We start from the raw sequence: 20,824 nt of genomic DNA on the forward strand, positions 1-20,824 counted from the left end.
TTTGAGTTTATTTTTGTGTATGGTGTTAGAAAGTGCTCTAGTTTCATTCTTTTACAAGTGGTTGACCAGTTTTCCCAGCACCACTATGTTAAAGAGATTGTCTTTAATCCATTGTATATTCTTGCCTCCTTTGTCAAAGATAAGGTGTCCATATGTGCGTGGATTTATCTCTGGGCTTTCTATTTTGTTCCATTGATCTATATTTCTGTCTTTGTGCCAGTACCATACTGTCTTGATAACTGTGGCTTTGTAGTAGAGCCTGAAGTCAGGCAGGTTGATTCCTCCAGTTCCATTCTTCTTTCTCAAGATCGCTTTGGCTATTCGAGGTTTTTTGTATTTCCATACAAATTGTGAAATTATTTGTTCTAGCTCTGTGAAGAATACTGTTGGTAGCTTGATAGGGATTGCATTGAATCTATAAATTGCTTTGGGTAGTATACTCATTTTCACTATATTGATTCTTCCAATCCATGAACATGGTATATTTCTCCATCTATTAGTGTCCTCTTTGATTTCTTTCACCAGTGTTTTATAGTTTTCTATATATAGGTCTTTAGTTTCTTTAGGTAGATATATTCCTAAGTATTTTATTCTTTCCGTTGCAATGGTGAATGGAATTGTTTCCTTAATTTCTCTTTCTGTTTTCTCATTATTAGTGTATAGGAATGCAAGGGATTTCTGGGTGTTGATTTTATATCCTGCAACTTTACTCTAGTCATTGATTAGTTCTAGTAATTTTCTGGTGGAGTCTTTAGGGTTTTCTATGTAGAGGATCATGTCATCTGCAAATAGTGAGAGTTTTACTTCTTCTTTTCCAATTTGGATTCCTTTTATTTATTTTCTGCTCTGATTGCTGTGGCCAAAACTTCCAAAACTATGTTGAATAGTAATGGTGAAAGTGGGCACCCTTGTCTTGTTCCTGACTTCAGAGGAAATGCTTTCAATTTTTCACCATTGAGGATAATGTTTGCTGTGGGTTTGTCATATATAGCTTTTATTATGTTGAGGTATGTTCCTTCTATTCCTACCTTCTGGAGAGTTTTTATCATAAACGGATGTTGAATTTTGTCAAAGGCTTTCTCTGCATCTATTGGGATAATCATATGGTTTTTATTTTTCAATTTGTTAACGTGGTGTATTACATTGATTGCTTTGTGGATATTGAAGAATCCTTGCATCCCTGGGATAAAGCCCACTTGGTCATGGTGTATGATCTTTTTAATGTGTTGTTGGATTCTGATTGCTAGAATTTTGTTAAGGATTTTTGCATCTATGTTCATCAGTGATATTGGCCTGTAGTTTTCTTTTTTTGTGGGATCTTTGTCAGGTTTTGGTATTAGGGTGATGGTGGCCTCATAGAATGAGTTTGGAAGTTTACCTTCCTCTGCAATTTTCTGGAAGAGTTTGAGCAGGATAGGTGTTAGCTCCTCTCTAAATTTTTGGTAGAAGTCAGCTGTGAAGCCATCTGGACCTGGGCTTTTGTTTGCTGGAAGATTTTTGATTACAGTTTCAATTTCTGTGCTTGTGATGGGTCTGTTAAGATTTTCTATTTCTTCCTGATCGAGTTTTGGAAAGTTGTACTTTTTTAAGAATTTGTCCATTTCTTCCATGTTGTCCATTTTATTGGCATATAATTGTTGATAGTAGTCTCTGATGATCCTTTGTATTTCTGTGTTGTCTGTTGTGATCTCTCCATTTTCATTTCTAAATTTATTGATTTGATTTATCTCCCTTTGTTTCTTGATGAGTCTGCTAATGGTTTGTCAATTTTATTTATCCTTTCAAAGAACCAGCTTTTGGTTTTGTTGATTTTTGCTATGGTCTCTTTTGTTTCTTTTGCATTTATTTCTGCTCTAATTTTTAATATTTCTTTCCTTCTACTAACCCTGGGGTTCTTCATTTCTTCCTTTTCTAGTTGCTTTAGGTGTAGAGTTAGGTTATTTATTTGACTTTTTTCTTGTTTCTTGAGGTGTGCCTGTATTGCTATGAACTTTCCCCTTAGCACTGCTTTTACAGTGCCCCACAGGTTTTGGGTTGTTGTGTTTTCATTTTCATTCGTTTCTATGCAAATTTTAATTTCTTTTTTGATTTCTTCTGTGATTTGTTGGTTATTCAGCAGCGTGTTGTTCAGCCTCCATATGCTGGAATTTTTAATAGTTTTTCTCCTGTAATTGAGATCTAATCTTACTGCATTGTGGTCAGAAAAGATGCTTGGAATGATTTCTATTTTTTTGAATTTACCAAGGCTAGATTTATGGCCCAGGATATGATCTATCCTGGAGAAGGTTCCATGTGCGCTTGAGAAAAAGGTGAAATTCATTGTTTTGGGATGAAATGTCCTATAGATATCAATTAGGTCTAACTGGTCTATTGTATCGTTTAAAGTTTGTGTTTCCTTGTTAATTTTCTGTTTAGTTGATCTATCTATAGGTGTGAGTGGGGTATTAAAGTCTCCTACTATTATTGTGTTATTGTTAATTTCTCCTTTCATACTTGTTAGCATTTGTCTTACATACTGCGGTACTCCCATGTTGGGTGCATATATATTTATAATTGTTATATCTTCTTCTTGGATTGATCCTTTGATCATTATGTAGTGACCTTCTTTGTCTCTTTTCACAGCCTTTGTTTTAAAGTCTATTTTATCTGATATGAGTATTGCTACTCCTGCTTTCTTTTGGTCCCTATTTGCATGGAAAATCTTTTTCCAGCCCTTCACTTTCAGTCTGTATGTGTCCCCTGTTTTGAGATGGGTCTCTTGTAGACAACATATGTAGGGGTCTTGTTTTTGTATCCATTCAGCCAGTCTTTGTCTTTTGGTTGGGGCATTCAACCCATTTACGTTTAAGGTAATTACTGATAAGTATGATCCCGTTGCCATTTACTTTATTGTTTTGGGTTCGAATTTATACACCGTTTTTGTGTTTCCTGTTTAGAGAATATCCTTTAGTATTTGTTGGAGAGCTGGTTTGGTGGTGCAGAATTCTCTCAGCTTTTGCTTGTCTGAAAAGCTTTTGATTTCTCCTTCATACTTGAATGAGATCCTTGCTGGGTACAATAATCTGGGCTGTAGGTTATTTTCTTTAATCATTTTAAGTATGTCTTGCCATTCCCTTCTGGCTTGGAGAGTTTCTATTGAAAGATCAGCTGTTATCCTTATGGGTATTCCCCTGTGTGTTATTTGTTGTTTTTCCCTTGCTGCTTTTAATATTTGTTCTTTGTGTTTGATCTTTGTTAATTTGATTACTATGTGTCTTGGGGTGTTTCACCTTGGGTTTATCCTGTTTGGGACTCTCTGGGTTTCTTGGACTTGGGTGATTATTTCCTTCCCCATTTTAGGGAAGTTTTCAACTATTATCTCCTCAAGTATTTTCTCATGGTCTTTCTTTTTGTCTTCTTCTTCTGGGACCCCTATGATTCGAATGTTGTACCATTTAATATTGTCCTGGAGGTCTCTGAGATTGTCCTCATTTCTTTTAATTCGTTTTTCTTTTATCCTCTCTGATTCATTTATTTCTACCATTCTATCTTCTAATTCACTAATCCTATCTTATGCCTCTGTTATTCTACTATTTGTTGCCTCCAGAGTGTTTTTAATTTCATTTATTGCATTACTCATTATATATTGACTCTTTTTTATTTCTTCTAGGTCCTTGTTAAACCTTTCTTACATCTTCTCAATCCTTGTCTCCAGGCATTTATCTGTGATTCCATTTTAATTTCAAGATTTTGGATCAATTTCACTATTATTATTCGGAATTCTTTATCAGGTAGATTCCCTATCTCTTCCTCTTTGGTTTGGTTTGGTGGGCATTTATCCTGTTCCTTTATCTGCTGGGTATTTCTCTGTCTCTTAATCTTGTTTAAATTGCTGAGCTTGGGGTGTCCTTTCTGTATTCTGGCAGTTTGTGGAGTTCTCTTTATTGTGGCATTTCCTCGCTGTGTGTGGGTTTGTACAGGTGGCTTGTCAACGTTTCCTGGTTAGGGAAGCTTGTGTCGATGTTCTGGCGGGTGGAGCTGTATTTCTTCTCTCTGGAGTGCAATGAAGTGTCCAGTAATGAGTTATGAGATGTCTATGGTTTTGGGGTGACTTTGGGCAGCCTGTATCTTGAAGCTCAGGGCTGTGTTCCTTTGTTGCTGGAGAATTTGCTTGGTATGTCTTGCCCTGGACCTTGTTGGCCCTTGTGTGGTGCTTGGTTTCAGTGTCAGTATGGAGGCGTTTGATGAGCTCCTGTCAATTAATGTTCCTTGGAGTTAGGAGTTCCCTGGAGTCAGGGTTTGGACTTAAGCCTCCTGCTTCCAGTTATTGGTCTTATTTTTACAGTAGTTTCAAAACTTCTCCTTCTATACAGCACCATTGATAAAACATCTACATTAAAGATGAACAGTTTCTCTACCATAAGGGTCACCCAGAGAAGTTCACAGCATTACGTGGAGAAGAGAAGAGGGAGGAGGGAGTTAGAGGTGACCCGAATGAGATGAGGTGAAATCAATAGTGGAGAGAGTGGGCTAGCCTGTAATCACTTCCTTATGTGCACTCCACAACTGGACCGCTCAGAGATGGTCACAGAGTTATACAGAGAAGAGAAGAAGGAGGAAGGAGACAGAGGTGGCCAGAAGGATAAAAGGGGGGAATGAAAAGGAGGGAGACAGATCCAGCCAGTAATCAGTTCCCTAAGTGTTCTCCTCCATCTGGAACACACCGAAATTCACAGAGTTGGGTAGAATAGAGAGGGGTTAGGGAAGAGACACAGGTGACGTGGTGGAGAAAAAGGAGAGTCCAAAGGGAGAGAGAGCAGTCAAGCCAGTAATCTCGCTCCCTAGTGAAAAATGGGTCCTGAAGATTGGGTTCTTAAAGGTACAAAATTGGTAACAAATACTAAAAAGTGAAAATTGAAAATCTAGAATAGAGTTTGGAATTTCAAAAATACGATGCTAAAGACAAGAAGAAGGAAAAGAAAGAGAGAAAAAATGAACAAACAAAAACAAACAAGGTCGTGAAAATTACAAAGAAAATATAGGTACAAAATTGGTAACTAATACCAAAAAGCAAAAGTTAAAAATCTAGAGTAGAGTTTGGAATTTCAAAAATACAATGTTAAAAAAAAGAAGAAGAAAAATAAAGAGAGAAAAAAAACAAACAAAAACAATGTTGCAAAAATTATAAAGAAAATACAGGTAAAAAATTGATACCAAAAAGCATAAATTAAAAATCTAGAGTAGAGTTTGGAATTTCAGATATACAATGTTATATAAAAGAAGAAAAAGAAACAGAGGAAAAAAAAGAAAAAAAAAGTCACAGAAATTATAAAAAAACTATAGGTACAGAATTAATATCATATACCAAAAAGCTAAAATTAAAAATCTAGAATAGAGTTTGGAATTTCAAAAATACAATGTTAAAGAAAAGAAGGGGGAAAAAAAAAACACAAGGTCAAAAAATTATAAAAATATATATATATGAAGTTTGCTGAAGAAAAAAAATAGGGTCTTTTTTTTGCAAAGTAATAGGTTATAAAAGTGAAAATTAAAGGAACAATAGAGGACTTAAAATTAAAAAAAAAAAAGAAAGAAAGATCGTAAAAATAGTAAAAATATATCTAGGACTTTCTCTGGTTTTGTTGTGAGTATTGTGGGTTCAGTTCATTTTTGACTAGTTCCTTGGTCCAACTCATATTTCTCAAGATCTATAGGCCTTGTAGTCGGTAGTAACCACAGGGTTTTAATCTATTGCCTGTAGCTTCCAAGGCGGTTCCCTCTGTTTTAGCTTCTTCTGTTTGCTGGTCTCTTCAGTGTCTGGTTTCCGCCCTGACACAAAGGGGACGGTGGAGGACACTATTTTTTTTTTTTTTTTTTAGGCTCACTTGTTCAGTCGCGCTGAGGGGAGGGAGGGAGGGATGCTGCAAACAAATAACACTGGCGTGTGCTCGCAGTGCCTCAGCCACACTGGGTCTGCCCCCGCTCACAGCGTGTGTAGCCTCCCTGCCCACACTGCTCGGGCTCTAGGTTGTTCCGCCGGAAATCATCCGAGGCTGGCCCTGGGCTGCATGCACCTCCCAGGTCCAAGCCGCTCAGGTTCAGGCACTCGGGTAGTCCTCAGAGGTGCAGACTCAGTTGGGCCTGCGTTTTGAGCTCTTCCCAGGTCTGAGCAGCTCAGGTGATGAGGTGTTTGGTGAGTGCCATTGCTGCGACTTATCGCCTCCTCGCCACTCGGTTATCTGGGTGTACAACCGGCGCACCTTCTCAGGCAGATGTTGACCATCCAGACCCTCAAGAAGTTTTAGTTAGCAAAGAAGCCTGCTTACAGTTTTATAGATAATGTCTCTCTGGGGCTGCGATTGCCCCTTCCGGCTCTGGCTGCCTGTCACTGGAGGGGGAAGATCTGCAGCCAGCTATCCCTGTTCAGTCCTTTGTTCCGTGCGCAGGCCTGGTGGTGTCTTAGGTTAGGGCTGGCTTTTCGCGTGGTAGATATCCCACAGTCTGGTTTGCTAGCCCAAATTATTTCGCTCAGATAGCGCTCAGGGTATTCAGGCCAGGTTCTTACTCTAAGCGATGCAGCCCACGCCTCGCCTCCCTGCCCAGCCCCCGCTTGCTAATGGCGTGTGCAGGCGTCTGTGCTGCTTCTTCGCTGGGGGAGTTACTGTAGGCCTCGCAATCTGCGAGTTTTAATTGTTTATTTATTTTTTCTCCCTGTTATTTTGCCCTCTGTGCTTCCAAAGCTCGGCACAGATTCGGCAGTGAGAAGGTTTCCTGGTGTTTGAAAACCTCTCTTTTTAAGACTCCCTTCCCGGGACAGAACTCCGTCCCTCCCTCTTTTGTCTCTTTTTTTGTCTTTTATATTTTTTCCTACCTCCTTTCGAAGAGTTGGGTTGCTTTTCTGGGTGCCTGATGTCCTCTGTCGGCATTCAGAAGTTGTTTTGTGGAATTTACTTGGCGTTTAAATGCTCTTTTGATGAATTTGTGGGGGAGAAAGTGTTATCCCCGTCCTACTCCTCCGCCCTCTTGGCTCCTCCCCGCCTCTTAATTTCTTTATTAAAATTATCCTGCAGCAAAAATATTAATTTTGGTGTTTTATCAATGTAGTGAAAAGAGAATCTTTTATTTTTATGTTTCCCAGAATTACTAAGATATTGTATTATGTAATTATAAAGTATATGTGTGACTTGATGCATATATATATTATATATATAGCAAAACAATTACCACACTAAAGTTAGTTATTATTTCCATCACCTTACATAATCACTGCCCATGTGTATAGTGAGAATATTTAAAATCTAATTTCTTAGGAACTTTTATGTATAAAATAAAGTATTATTAACTGTAGTCACCATGCTGTACATTAGATCCTCAGAACTTATTCATCTTATAACTGAAAGTTTACCCTTTGATAACATCTCCCCATTTCCCCAAACCTCAACCTCTGTCAAAAACCATTCTTTTCTGTTTCTATGACTTAAGCTATTTTAGATTCCACATATAAGTGAGATTATACAGTATTTTTCTTTATTTGGCTTATTTCACTTAGCATAATGCCCTAAAGGTCCATCTGAGTTATCATAAGTTGAAAATTTTCATCATTTCTCAAGCTGAAAATATTCCATTGTATATATTTATACTGCACATCTTCTTTATCCATTCATCTGTAGACAGATACTTATATTGTTATATCTTAGATACTGTGACTAAGGCTGCAATGAATATGGGGTAAAGATATCTTTTCATGATAGTGATTTCATTTCCTTTAAATATTTACTCAGAAGTGGGATTAATGAATCATATGGTAGTTCTATTTTTAAATTTTTCAGAACTTCCATATTGCTTTGCAGAGTGACTGTATTAATTTAGATTATCACCAGCAGTACACAAATGTTTCCTCCTCTCTAGATCCTTCAATATTTATTTATTGTCTTTTTGATAATAGCTGTTCTAACAGGTGTTGCTGCTACTGCTGCTGCTGCTAAGTCACTTCAGTCGTGTCCGACTCTGTGCGATCCCATAGATGGCAGCCCACCAGGCTCCCCCGTTCCTGGGATTCTCCAGGCAAGAACACTGGAGTGGGTTGCCATCTCCTTCCCCAATGCATGAAAGTGAAAAGTGAAAGTGAAGTCACTCAGTCGTGTCCGACTGTTAGCGATCCCATGGACTGCAGCCTACCAGGCTCCTCCATCTGTGGGATTTTCCAGGCAAGAGTACTAGAGTGGGGTGCCATTGCCTTCTCCACTAACAGGTGTAAAGTGATCTCTAATTTTGATTTTAATTTATATTTACATGATGATTAGTGATGTAAAGCACCTTTTTATGTACTTTCAGTTATTTCTGTGTTTTCTTGGGAAAAATGTCTATTCAGATCCTCTGCCCTTTGTTAATTGGAATTTTTGGTTTTTACTGAGTTTTGTGAGTTTCTTATATATTTCAGGCATTAACCTTTATCAGAAAGATGTTTTGCAAGAAAAAAATTTTCCTATTTGTATGTTTCCTTGTTTTCTTTTTACATTGTTGATTATTTCTTTATTTCTTGTGCAGAAGCTTTTTAGTTTGATATTGTCTCACTTGTTTATTTTTGATTTGTTGCTTTGGTGTCATATAAAAAAATGTATCATTATCAAGACTAAGTCAAAGCTCAAGGTCCATTTCAGAACCCACCAGTGGGACTGAGGTCTGTACATCTGATTTCCCAGTGCATGAGTTGGCGAGACTCTTCCTAGGTCCCTTAAAATATGGTGCTTATGACAGAACCAAACCTAATGGAGCTGTAGCTGAGTTTTCTCTAGTTTTTTAAAATTTATTTTTAATTGGATGATAATTGTTTTGCCAGGTTGTGTAGCTGAGTTTTCATAGTGTATGGAGCTGTTTCTGGGTTTATAGTTGGGATCTGGATCAGTTAGCAGTCTACGTGTAGGCATGTCTTCACAAAATGATTTTCCTTGTTTTTGGACTACACCAGGGTTTTGTAAACTCCTGGGACCCTGCAGCGCCCAGATGAGTACATTGTCTGGGGATAGATGCTATCCCTAGACATTCTTAGATGGAGGATATAAACTAGGGACATGTTATTTGGCCATCATGTTGATGTCACTCTTTAAGAAATTTTAAAAATGAAGTTAAGTTAAAGTGAATTGTAAGAATATGCAACACATTTCCATCACCACAAGAATCCCTAATCTTGCCCTTTTATAACCACACCCACTTCTCCTTCCATAACCTCTTGAAAATACTAATCTCTTTATTTCTGCAATTTTGTCATTTCAAGGATGCTACATAAATTTTGCATTATGTAACCTGGGATTTTTCATTTAGCAAATTTTCTGGAGATTCATCCAGGAAATTCATCCATATAAACACATATGAATAATTTATCCCTCCCATTGACAGCTATTAAAGACTCCACCTGCAATGCAGGAGACCCCAGTTGGATTCCTGGGTTGGGAATATCCCTTGGAGAAGGGCTAGGCTACCCATTCCAGTATTCTTGGCCTTCCCTGGTGGCTCAGTGGTAAAGAATCCGACTACAATGTACGAGACCTGAGTCCGATCCCTGGGTTGGGAATATCCCATGGAGAAGGGAATGGCTACCCACTCTAATATTCTAGCTTGGAGAATTCCCATGGACAAAGGTGGGGTCACAGTTAGACATGACTGAGCAACTAAGCACACAGCACATAGTTGTGCCATGGTTTGTTTAACAATTCATATTTAATTTAAAAAAATTGCAAATATTTCTAATTTCAGTGTCCACATCTGTATTGCTGGTATATAAAACTACAATATATTTTTGAATGTTTACTTTTTACCCTGTGACCTTTCTGAACTGACTTAGTTCTAGGAAATTTTTTTTGTGTGTGTACTATTTGAAATCCCTGGTGGCTCAGACAGTAACACGTCTGTCTACAATGCGGGAGACCAGGGTTCGATCCCTGGGTCGGGAAGATCCATGGCGAAGGAAATGGCAATCCACTCCAGTACTATTGCCTGGAAAATCCCATGGACAGAAGAGCCTGGTAGGCTACAGTCCATGGGGTTGCAAAGAGTCGGACACAACTGAGCGACTTCACTTACTATTTGAAATGGCCTAAGTAAAAGTTTTACTCCTTTTTTCCAATGTCTATATCTTTTATTTTCCTATCTTGATTTATTGTACCGGCTAGAACGTCCAGCACCATGTTGAGAAAGAGTAGAGATAATGAACATCTTTGCCTTCTTCTTGATTTTATGGGGGGAAATTCATTTATTCACCATTAACTGTAATGTTCTTATTTTCTTCCTTCTGCTTGTTTTGGACTTACTTTACTGATCTTTTGCTAATTTCTCAAGGAGTTACCTTAGATCATTGACTTTTATTTTTCCTATTTTCTAATGTATATGTTTAGTACTCTAATTTCTCAGTACTGATTAATTGAATCTCACAAATTTTAATTTGTACTATTTTCATTTTAATTTGATTATGTGTATTTTTTAAAATTTATCTTGATATTTCCTCTCTGACCAATGAATTATTTATAATCCATGTGTGCTGAATTATATATAATCCATATGTGATATTTAATTTCAGAGTGTTTGGAAATGTTCCTGTTATTAATAATATGGTTTATTTTTAGTTTGATTACAATAAGTGGTCAGAAAGCATCTTCAATTTGATTTTGTTTGAAATTTTATGACTCATGTTATTGTCCCTTTCAGTATATTTTTCATAGACACTGGAAAAGTATGTGTATTTGCTCTTGTTAAATGGAGTATGCTATAAATGTCAATTATGTTGATTGATATTGCTTTAAGATCTATTTCTTTGCTATTTCCAGCTTATCAGTTGTTGAGGAAAGGTTGTTAAAGATTTTTTGATTAATCTTTGCTTACATGTTTTCAGTGCTGTTGTTTTATGTATACACGTGTAAGATTGCTGTATCTTCCCTGTGGATTTATGCTTTTATGTTTATACACTATTTCACTCTCTCTGATAACTTTTTTCTTTGTATTCTACTGTTTATGATAGTATAGCCATTCTTGCTTTATTTTAATTCATGGTTAATAGTATGTTGTTCTCTCTCTTTTGACCTTCAATATGCTAATAATATTATTACATTTGAGGTAAGATTTTTACAGGCAGCTTATGGTTGGGTCATATTTTTAAATCTACACTGCCAATCTCTGTATCTAAATGGCGTATTTATTAATAGTTCATGTAATCTAGTTAAATGATATATTTGGGATTCCCAGGTGGTGATAGTGGTAAAGAACCCACCTGCCAATGCAGGAGACATAATAGATGCAGGTTAGATCCCTGGGTTGGAAAGAGCCCCTGGAGGAGGGCATGGAAACCCATTCCAGTATACTTGCCTGGAGAATTCCATAGACAGAGGAGCCTGGCGGGCTACAGTCCATAGGGTCACAAAGAGTCAGACAGAACTAAAATGATACAGCACACATGCATATTACAAGTAATATAATTCTTGCTATGTTAAAGATTATGTCTGCCATTTTGTTTGTTCTCTGGTTTTTGATTATTTTTTCCTGCCTTTCTGTAGAGTACTGGGACACTTTTTAGAATTCTGATTTATCTGTAGTGATTCCACTATATCTTTATAAAATATATAGTGTATCTATCAATATAACTTGCTTAGTTGTTACTCTATTATATTGTATAAAGATAACTTATCACTGTCTAGTGGGATCATCGCAGAGAAGGCAATGGCACCCCACTCCAGTACTATTACCTGGAAAATCCCATGGATGGAGGAGCCTGGAAGGCTGCAGTCCATGGGGTCGCTGAGGGTCGGACACGACTGAGTGACTTCACTTTCCCTTTTCACTTTCATGCATTGGAGAAGGAAATGGCAACCCACTCCAGTGTTCTTGCCTGGAGAATCCCAGGGACAGGGGAGCCTTGTGGGCTGCCGTCTATGGTGTCACACAGAGTCGGACACGACTGATGCAACTTAGCAGCAGCAGTGGGATCATTATTTTTCCAGTTCAAGTCAGCTGTAGAACACTTACCTTCTTTTATGTCTCCTTAAATTACGTTTATTATACATATGATTTAATTTTTTAACATACATTTAAAATGAAATCAGATAATGTCATAATTTTTGCTTCAACCATTAGACATAATTTAGAAGATTCAATAGAAGCAAAGCCTACTGCATTTACCCATATTTTTGCTTACTGTAGTCTTCCTTACTTCTTGATATTCCCAAGTTTCTTCTTTATTTCGTTTCTGTTTAGAGAACTTTCTTTAGCCATTCTATTAGGGCAGGTCTGTTGGCAACATATTCTCTTAGTTTTAATTCATCTGAGAAACTTTGATTTTTATTTTATTCTTGAAGAACCTTTATGCTAAATATTGGATACTGGTTAGTAGTTCTTTCTTTTTTGCACAGCAAACATCATATGCCACTTCCTGTTGGCTTTCGTGGTTTCTGATAAAAATCCACTTTCATTTGAAATGTTTTTTGCATATAGGTAAGGTGATTCTCTTTTTCTTTTTCTCTTGATTCTTTCTTTCAAGATTTTTTCCTTAGTCTTTAGTTTTCAGAAATTTGACCATGGCCATGATACGGTCTTGATTTATATTTCTTCTAGTTATTGTGTGGTCTTCACTCTGCTTCTTGCATCTATAGGGTAATGTCACTTGTCAAATTTGTGAATGTTTCAGTTATTAATTTTTAAGTACTTTGTCAGCCTTACCTTCTTTCTTCTCTCCCAAGACTCTAATAACATGAAGTTTTGATATTTTATTACAGTTTCACAAGTTCCAGAGGCTCTGTTCATTTATTTTTCAGTCTATTTTCTTTCCATTCACAAGACAGTATAATTTTTATCAATCTTTATCCAAATTTCATTGCTCCTTTCTTCTGTTTCCTTTATTATGCTATTGAGCCATGCAAAAGAGAAGACTCTAGACATGGAAATCACCAGATGGGCAACACCAAATTAGATTGATAATATTCTTTGCAGCCAAAGATGGAGAAGCTCTATACAGTCAGCAAAAACAAGACCAGGAGCTGACTGTGGATCAGACCATGAACTCCTTATTGCCAAATTCAGACTTAAATTGAAGAAAGTAGGGAAAACCACTAGACCATTCAGGTATGACCTAAATCAAATCCCTTATGATTATACAGTGGAAGTGAGAAATAGATTTATGGGCCTAGATCTGATAGATAGAGTGCCTGATGAACTATGGAATGAGGTTTGTGACATTGTACAGAAGACAGGGATCAAAACCATCCCCATGGAAAAGACATGCAAAAAAGAAAAATGGCTGTCTGGGGAGGCCTTACAAATAGCTGTGAAAAAAGAGAAGTGAAAAGCAAAGGAGAAAAGGAAAGATATAAACATCTGAATGCAGAGATCCAAAGAATAGCAAGAAGAGATAAGAAAGCCTTCTTCAGCGATCAATGCAAAGAAATAGAGGAAAACAACAGAATGGGAAAGACTACAGATCTCTTCAAGAAAATCAGGATTCAAAAGGAAAATTTCATTCACAGATGGGCTAGATAAAGGACAGAAATGGTATGGACCTAACAGATGCAGAAGATATTAAGAAGAGATGGCAAGAATACACAGAAGAACTGTACAACAAAGATCTTCATGACCCAGATAATCACGATGGTGTGATCACTGACCTAGAGCCAGACAACCTGGAATGTGAAGTCAAGTGGGCCTTAGAAAGCATCACCACGAACAAAGCTAGTGGAGGTGATGGAATTCCAGTGGAGCTATTCCAAATCCTGAAAGATGATGCTGTGAAAGTGCTGCACTCAATATGCCAGCAAATTTGGAAAACTCAGCAGTGGCCAAGGGTTGGAAAAGGTCAGTTTTCATTCCAATCCCAAAGAAAGGCAATGCCAAAGAATGCTCAAACTACCGCACAATTGCACTCATCTCACATGATAGTAAAGTAATGCTCAAAATTCTCCAAGCCAGGCTTCAGCAATACATGAACCATGAACTTCCTGATGTTCAAGCTGGTTCTAGAAAAGGCAGAGGAACCAGAGATCAAATTGCCAACACCCGCTGGATCACAACAAAAGCAAGAGAGTTCCAGAAAAACATCTATTTCTGCTTTATTGACTATGCCAAAGCCTTTGACTGTGTGGATCACAATAAACTGTGGGAAATTCTAAAAGAGATGGGAATACCAGACCACCTGACCTGCCTCTTGAAATTTGTATGCAGGTCAGGAAGCAACAGTTAGAACTGGACATGGAACAACAGACTGGTTCCAAATAGGAAAAGGAGTTCGTCAAGGCTGTATATTGTCACCCTGTATATTTAACTTATATGCAGAGTACTTCATGAGAAACGCTGGACTGGAAGAAACACAAGCTGGAATCAAGATTGCTGGGAAAAATATCAATAACCTCAGATATGCAGATGACACCACCTTTATGGTAGAAATTGAAGAGGAACTAAAAAGCCTCTTGATGAAAGTGAAGGTGGAGAGTGAAAAAGTTGGCTTAAAGCTCAACATTCAGAAAATGAAGATCATGGCATCCAGTCCCATCACTTCATGGGAAATAGATGGGGAAACAGTGGAAACAGTGTCAGACTTTATTTTTCTGGGCTCCAAAATCACTGCAGATGGTGACGGCAGCCATGAAATTAAAAGATGCTTACTCCTTCGAAGGAAAGTTATGACCAACCTAGATAGCATATTCAAAAGCAGAGACATTATTTTACCAACAAAGGTCCATCTAGTCAAGGCTATGGTTTTTCCTGTGGTCATGTATGGATGTGAGAGTTAGATTGTGAAGAAGGCTGAGTGACAAAGAATTGATGCTTTTGAAGTGTGGTGTTGGAGAAGACTCTTGAGAGTCCCATGGACTGCAAGGAGGTCCAACCAGTCCATTCTGAAGGAGATCAGCCCTGGGATTTCTTTGGAAGGAATGATACTAAAGCTGAAACTCCAGTACTTTGGCCACCTCATGCAAAGAGTTGAATCATTGGAAAAGACTCTGATCCTGAGAGGGATTGGGGGCAGGAGGAGAAGGGGAAGACAGAGGATGAGATGGCTGGATGGTATCACTGACTCGATGGATGTGAGTCTCAGTGAACTCCGGGAGTTAGTGATGGACAGAGAGGCCTGGCGTGCTGCGATTCATTGGGTCGCAAAAAGTCAGACACGACTGAGCGACTGATCTCTCTCTCTGATTATACTTTTCTGTTCTAACATTTCCACTTCATTCTTTATATTTTTTATATATTTGTGAAGCTTTTTAAAATTTTTTAAGGTGTTCTGTATTTCTTTTGTCTCAAGTGTGTTTAAAATTGCTCTTTGAATCTTTTTTAAATGTCAAGTGCTTTAAAATCTTTATCAGTTAATTCTAGCAATGTTGTCTTCTTGGTGTTGACATCTATTCACTGTTTCTTTCACTCAGTTTTAGATCTTGCTGGTTCATGATAAGACAAATGATTTTTTGTTGAAACTTGGTCACTTTAAATACCATATTATGAGACTAGAGCTCTTACTTACACCTTTGTTTTACTCTGACAACACTCTGACACAAGAAGGAGAGAGCACTGCCTCATTACTGCCAGAAAGATGTGGAAGTCTAGGTTCCTCTATCAAGATCCACTGTCACCCAAAGAGTTTCTCATTACTGCTGTGTGGGAGTTAACTGGCTGTCACTAGGCCTACAGTGGAGAAGGCAATGGCACCCCACTCCAGTACTCTTGCCTGGAAAATCCCATGGACGAAGGAGCCTGGTAGGCTGCAGTCCATGGGGTCGCTAAGAGTCGGACATGACTGAGTGACTTCACTTTGACTTTTCATTTCAATGCATTGGAGAAGGAAATGGCAACCCACTCCAGTGTTCTTGCCTAGAAAATCCCAGGGACGGGGGAGACTGGTGGGCTGCCGTCTATGGGGTCGCACAGAGTCAGACACGACTGAAGCAACTTAGCAGCAGCAGGCCTACAGTACTATCTCTCTGGCTAGGGTGGATGGGAAGACCTTCCTCCCTGACCCCCATGCAGTTGTCACTGACACCACAGTATGTTGGTGGCCTTATTACTGAGTAGTAATGGAAGTCATGACTTTCCATGAGACCTTCTCTGACACTACCTCAGAGTAGAGCAGAAGGTATAGATTGCTATAACAAAGTAGCAGTGGGATCCAGGCTTTCCTTGTCATCACACCATAAGAATGGGGCTGCTTAACTACCTTGTGGGCATGAAAGTCCTGGCTCCCTCAGTGATCTTTTCTGCAACCACCCTGGAACAGGAAGGAGGGCTTGGGGTGCTACATTAGTCAGGATCCTCCAGAGAAGACTAAACAATAGGATATGTCTGAATATATATGTATGTAGGTATGTATATATCTGTATATGTTAGTTGCTCAGTGTGTTCAACTCTGCGTAGTAGCCCACTAGGCTCCTCTCTCCTTGGAATTCTTCAGGCAAGAATGCTGGAGAAGGTAGCCATTCCTTTCTCCAGAAGATCTTCCTGATATAGGAATCAAAACCAGGTCTCCAACACTGCAGGTGATTTCTTTACTATCTGAGACACCAGGGAAGCCCATTTTATATATATATCTGTTTATATATATGTATATGTCCTTGAGAAATATCTATCTGTATATATATATATATATATATATATATATATATATATATGAAGAGATTTATTATAAGGTGTTGGTTAACATAATGGTGGAGACTGAAATGTTTGAAGATTTATAGTCAGAAATCTGGAGAACCACGAGATCCAGTGGTGCAGTTCCAATCTGAGCCTGAGAATGTGAGGATCAACAGTTAACCGTATAGTTCCTGTCCAATTGCAGTCAGACTTGTGACTCAGAACAAGCCTATGTTAAAGTTTAAGTCTGAAGGCATGAGAAAACTGATGCACCTGTTCAAATTCAGTCAGTCAGAAGATGTTCCCTCTTACTCAGGTGGCAGTCAACCTATTTGTTCTATGCAGGTTTTCAACTGACAGTATGAGGCCCATTCACACTGGGGAGGGCAATCTGCTTTACACAGTCTACCAAGGCAAATGTTAACATCATCCAAAACACCCTCACAGACCAGACACACCCAGAAAATGCTGAACTAAGTATCTAAGCATTCCATGTCCCAGTTCAAGTTGACAAATAAAATTAACTTTCAAAAGTGCCTTGTTATAATCCAAAGGGTTTTAAGTTTAGATTCCCACTTCACCTTTGATAACATGAAAAAAAAAAAATTGTAGTATTTGGCTATAGGAAAGCAGTTATTATCTAAAACTTTTTTCTATCCTTCTAGGCTAACTAACTTCCATTCTTTTGTCCAGAGAGAGAAGGCTTTTCTGGGGCTTTTACTGTCTGTGCCTGTTAGTGTTTCTGGGGGTGAACGTCTTCAGGTCTACATCTGAGATGTAGGAAAAAAACAGAAACAGAAACCCGAGGGGATGTACTACTCCATCATTTTTGGGGTGTTGAGTTTCCTGTCCAGCCTGCCTTTTTTTCCTCTACCTTTGAAAATCTATGTTTGCTTTATACTTAATGCTGAGGTTTTAAAGTTTACTTAGTTGAAAGAAATAAGGAAAAGTAAATCTGCTCCCATCTTCCTGAAAGCAGAACCCATGAGAAATAAAATTTTAAATGCCTTGGTCTGTGATCTGATCTATGTATCACAAGGTCAAGAAACAGCTTGACAGTCATCACACACAAGCTTCTGAGTTGATCTTATAGCCTAAATTGTGACTCTACTTTTGATTATGTTAACTAGACAGTTGCCAACTTATTAATTCATGCTGTACTTTATAGACACATTCCTTGAAATAACTTTAAGTACATAAATGTGAGTCTCCAGTATTCATGGCCTGTTGCAATTTTTTTTCCTCATCTTTGTTCCTATGAGGCATACAGAAACATATTTAAAGTCAATTGCAGAAAGTTGTTCTGCTTACATGTGAAAGCCATTCAAGAAATAGACCTTATGGGAATTGAATGATCGAGGCTATGCCATTTAAATAAAGCCTTAGGGGGGATGCGTTTCTATGCTTTCATTTAAAAACCTTAAAATAAATGAAAATGGTTCAAGCATGATTTTTTCTAGATACATTCACTTCTTTTGGGATGCTTCTGTGCTTTTCAGTGCATTGTCTCTTAGCTACAATTTTCTCTGTAACAGCACCAACTATATTTTTTTAAAAGGCAGAAGAATATAGTTATCAAATGAATAGTTTAACTTAGCCTGGAGATTTAGAACTCCATTCACAAATATTTAACTTTTATATCCAGTTGTAGTTTAAATTAGGATGCACTTTATGTCCATGTTATGTTTCAGTTTACTTCAAAAGGATGAATTCAGAATAAATTACTTTAAATATAGCACTTTACAATGTAATACATAGGACTTTTATAATACATCATGAGAGGGTGATTTTAAAATACATGCATGCTCTATCATTTTATTTTAATGTTCATATCTCATTGAACTATATAATCAAGATGTTGTAAAATGCTAAATTAAAGTTTAATAAATAAGAAAGTATCAGAAGATTAACTTACTGTTCTGGATATGTCCAGATATTACTTCCTCTTAAATGCCTACTGCTAGTGATGTGAATCATGAAATATAAACTTCTGATTAAATTTATCACTGAGACATGCCTAAAATACCATTTGGTAAATATCATTAAAAGCCATTTGGATTTTAGAATTTCTTTCTAGCATTTGGGAAGGGAATCAGTTTTATAATTCCTTTTAGTTTGTAATTTCCCTTCATTTCAGTTCAGTTCAGTTCAGTTGCTCAGTCATGTCCAACTCTGCGACCCCATGAACGGCAGCACACCAGGCCTCCCTGTCCATCACCAACTCCTGGAGTTCACCCAAACTCATGTCCATTGAGTCGGTGATACTATCCAACCATCTCATCCTCCATTGTCCCCTTCTCTTCCTGCCTTCAATCTTTCCCAACATCAGGGTCTTTTCAAATGAGTCAGGTCTTTACATCAGGTGCCAAAGTATTGGAGTTTCATTGAGAATTTACTCAACGTTAGACATATTATAATATCCAAATAAATGTATCATTTGTATATAATACTTTGAATTAAGACATTTTGCTTTTGAAATTTTCTCATGTCATGGCTGATAGTCATGTCAATTAGATTTTATTAGCATTTTTACTCTGAATTTTTTATTCTAAATATTTTCTTAAATTGTCGGAGTTGAAATAAAACTCTTTTGGATACAAAGCTTCACTTCTCTTTTTATATTGCAAATATTCTTATGTTATTTTCATTTATAAAAATCCTTACGAGTTTTCATGTATTCATTGTATTTTTTCCTCCTCAATTCTCATAAAATAGTATATGACTAGTTTACGAATTTTCCACATTGTAGAGAGGTATTAGTGTAACTATATTAGCTATAATATAGTTAAATAATTGTAAATTATAGTTATACAGTTGATTGTGTATATTAATATATGAAAACACATTATATTTTTAAACAGTGGGATAGAAAATAAAGAATTTGTTTTAGAAAATTCCTTAGAGGTATTATGTGGAGAATTTATTGTAATAGCAGTGGCTGATATTAGACCAGAAAATCTCATTCTGAATTCAGATTAGGAATTATTAATCTGAAACTCAGGGAGAATCACAGATTCTTATTATATGAAAATAGAAACAGTAGAAACAGTGTCAGACTTTATTTTTTGGGGCTCCAAAATCACTGCAGATGGTGACTGCAGCCATGAAATTAAAAGATGCTTACTCCTGGGAAGAAAAGTTATGACCAACCTAGATAGCATATTCAAAAGCAGAGGCATTACTTTGCCAACAAAGGTCCGTCTAGTCAAGGCTATGGTTTTTCCAGTGGTCATGTATGGATGTGAGAGTTGGACTGTGAAGAAAGCTGAGCGCCGAAGAATTGATGTTTCTGAACTGTGGTGTTGGAGAAGACTCTTGAGAGTCCCTTGGACTGCAAGGAGATCCAACCAGTCCATTCTGAAGGAGATCAGCCCTGGGATTTCTTTGGAAGGAATGATGCTGAAGCTGAAACTCCAGTACTTTGGCCACCTCATGCGAACAGTTGACTCTTTGGAAAAGACTCTGATGCTGGGAGGGATTTGGGGCAGGAGGAGAAGGGGACGACAGAGGATGAGATGGCTGGATGGCATCACTGACTCGATGGACGTTGAGTCTGAGTGAACTCTGGGAGTTGGTGATGGACAGGGAGGCCTGGCATGCTGTGATTCATGGGGTCGCAAAGAGTCGGACACAACTGAGTAACTGAACTGAACTGAACTGAAGTGTTTATTTATGTCATTCATTCCCTTCAAGCTTGATTTTGAGTTAATCTTTCTAAGTTTCTTGATTTGTCTGAAACGTAGAAATACTTCTCATTCTCTTTGTAAGAAGACTTAATAAGTGAGTAACTTTTTTCAGATGGGACAAATACATTATCTTTCATTTTTCTACAAAGTCTTTATTTACTTTCCCCTTTGCAATTAATAACTTCCCTGGTGGCTCAGATGGTAAAGTGTCTGCCTACAATTTGGGAGCCCCAAGTTCAATCCCCAGGTTGGGAAGATCCTCTGGAGAAGGAAATGGCAACCCACTCCAGTACTCTTGCCTGGAAAATCCCATGGATGGAGGAGCCTGGTGGGCTACAGTCCATGGGGTCGCAAAGAATTGGACACGACTGAGCGACTAAACAAAAAACCTTGAAGTTTATGGCTATATTTAGATTGTCATATTTTAAAGTATATAAATTATTAATAAGCATGCAGGGCTTTATAATTCATCCAATGAATTTCTTTCTCATCATTAAAGTCAGGTGGTTTCCATAGACTTTGTTTTTCAATCCATTTTATTTTCATTTTATTTTGACAGGACA

The sequence above is a fragment of the Bubalus bubalis genome, chromosome 7, assembly GCF_019923935.1.
Source record: "Bubalus bubalis isolate 160015118507 breed Murrah chromosome 7, NDDB_SH_1, whole genome shotgun sequence".
NCBI lineage: Eukaryota > Metazoa > Chordata > Mammalia > Artiodactyla > Bovidae > Bubalus > Bubalus bubalis.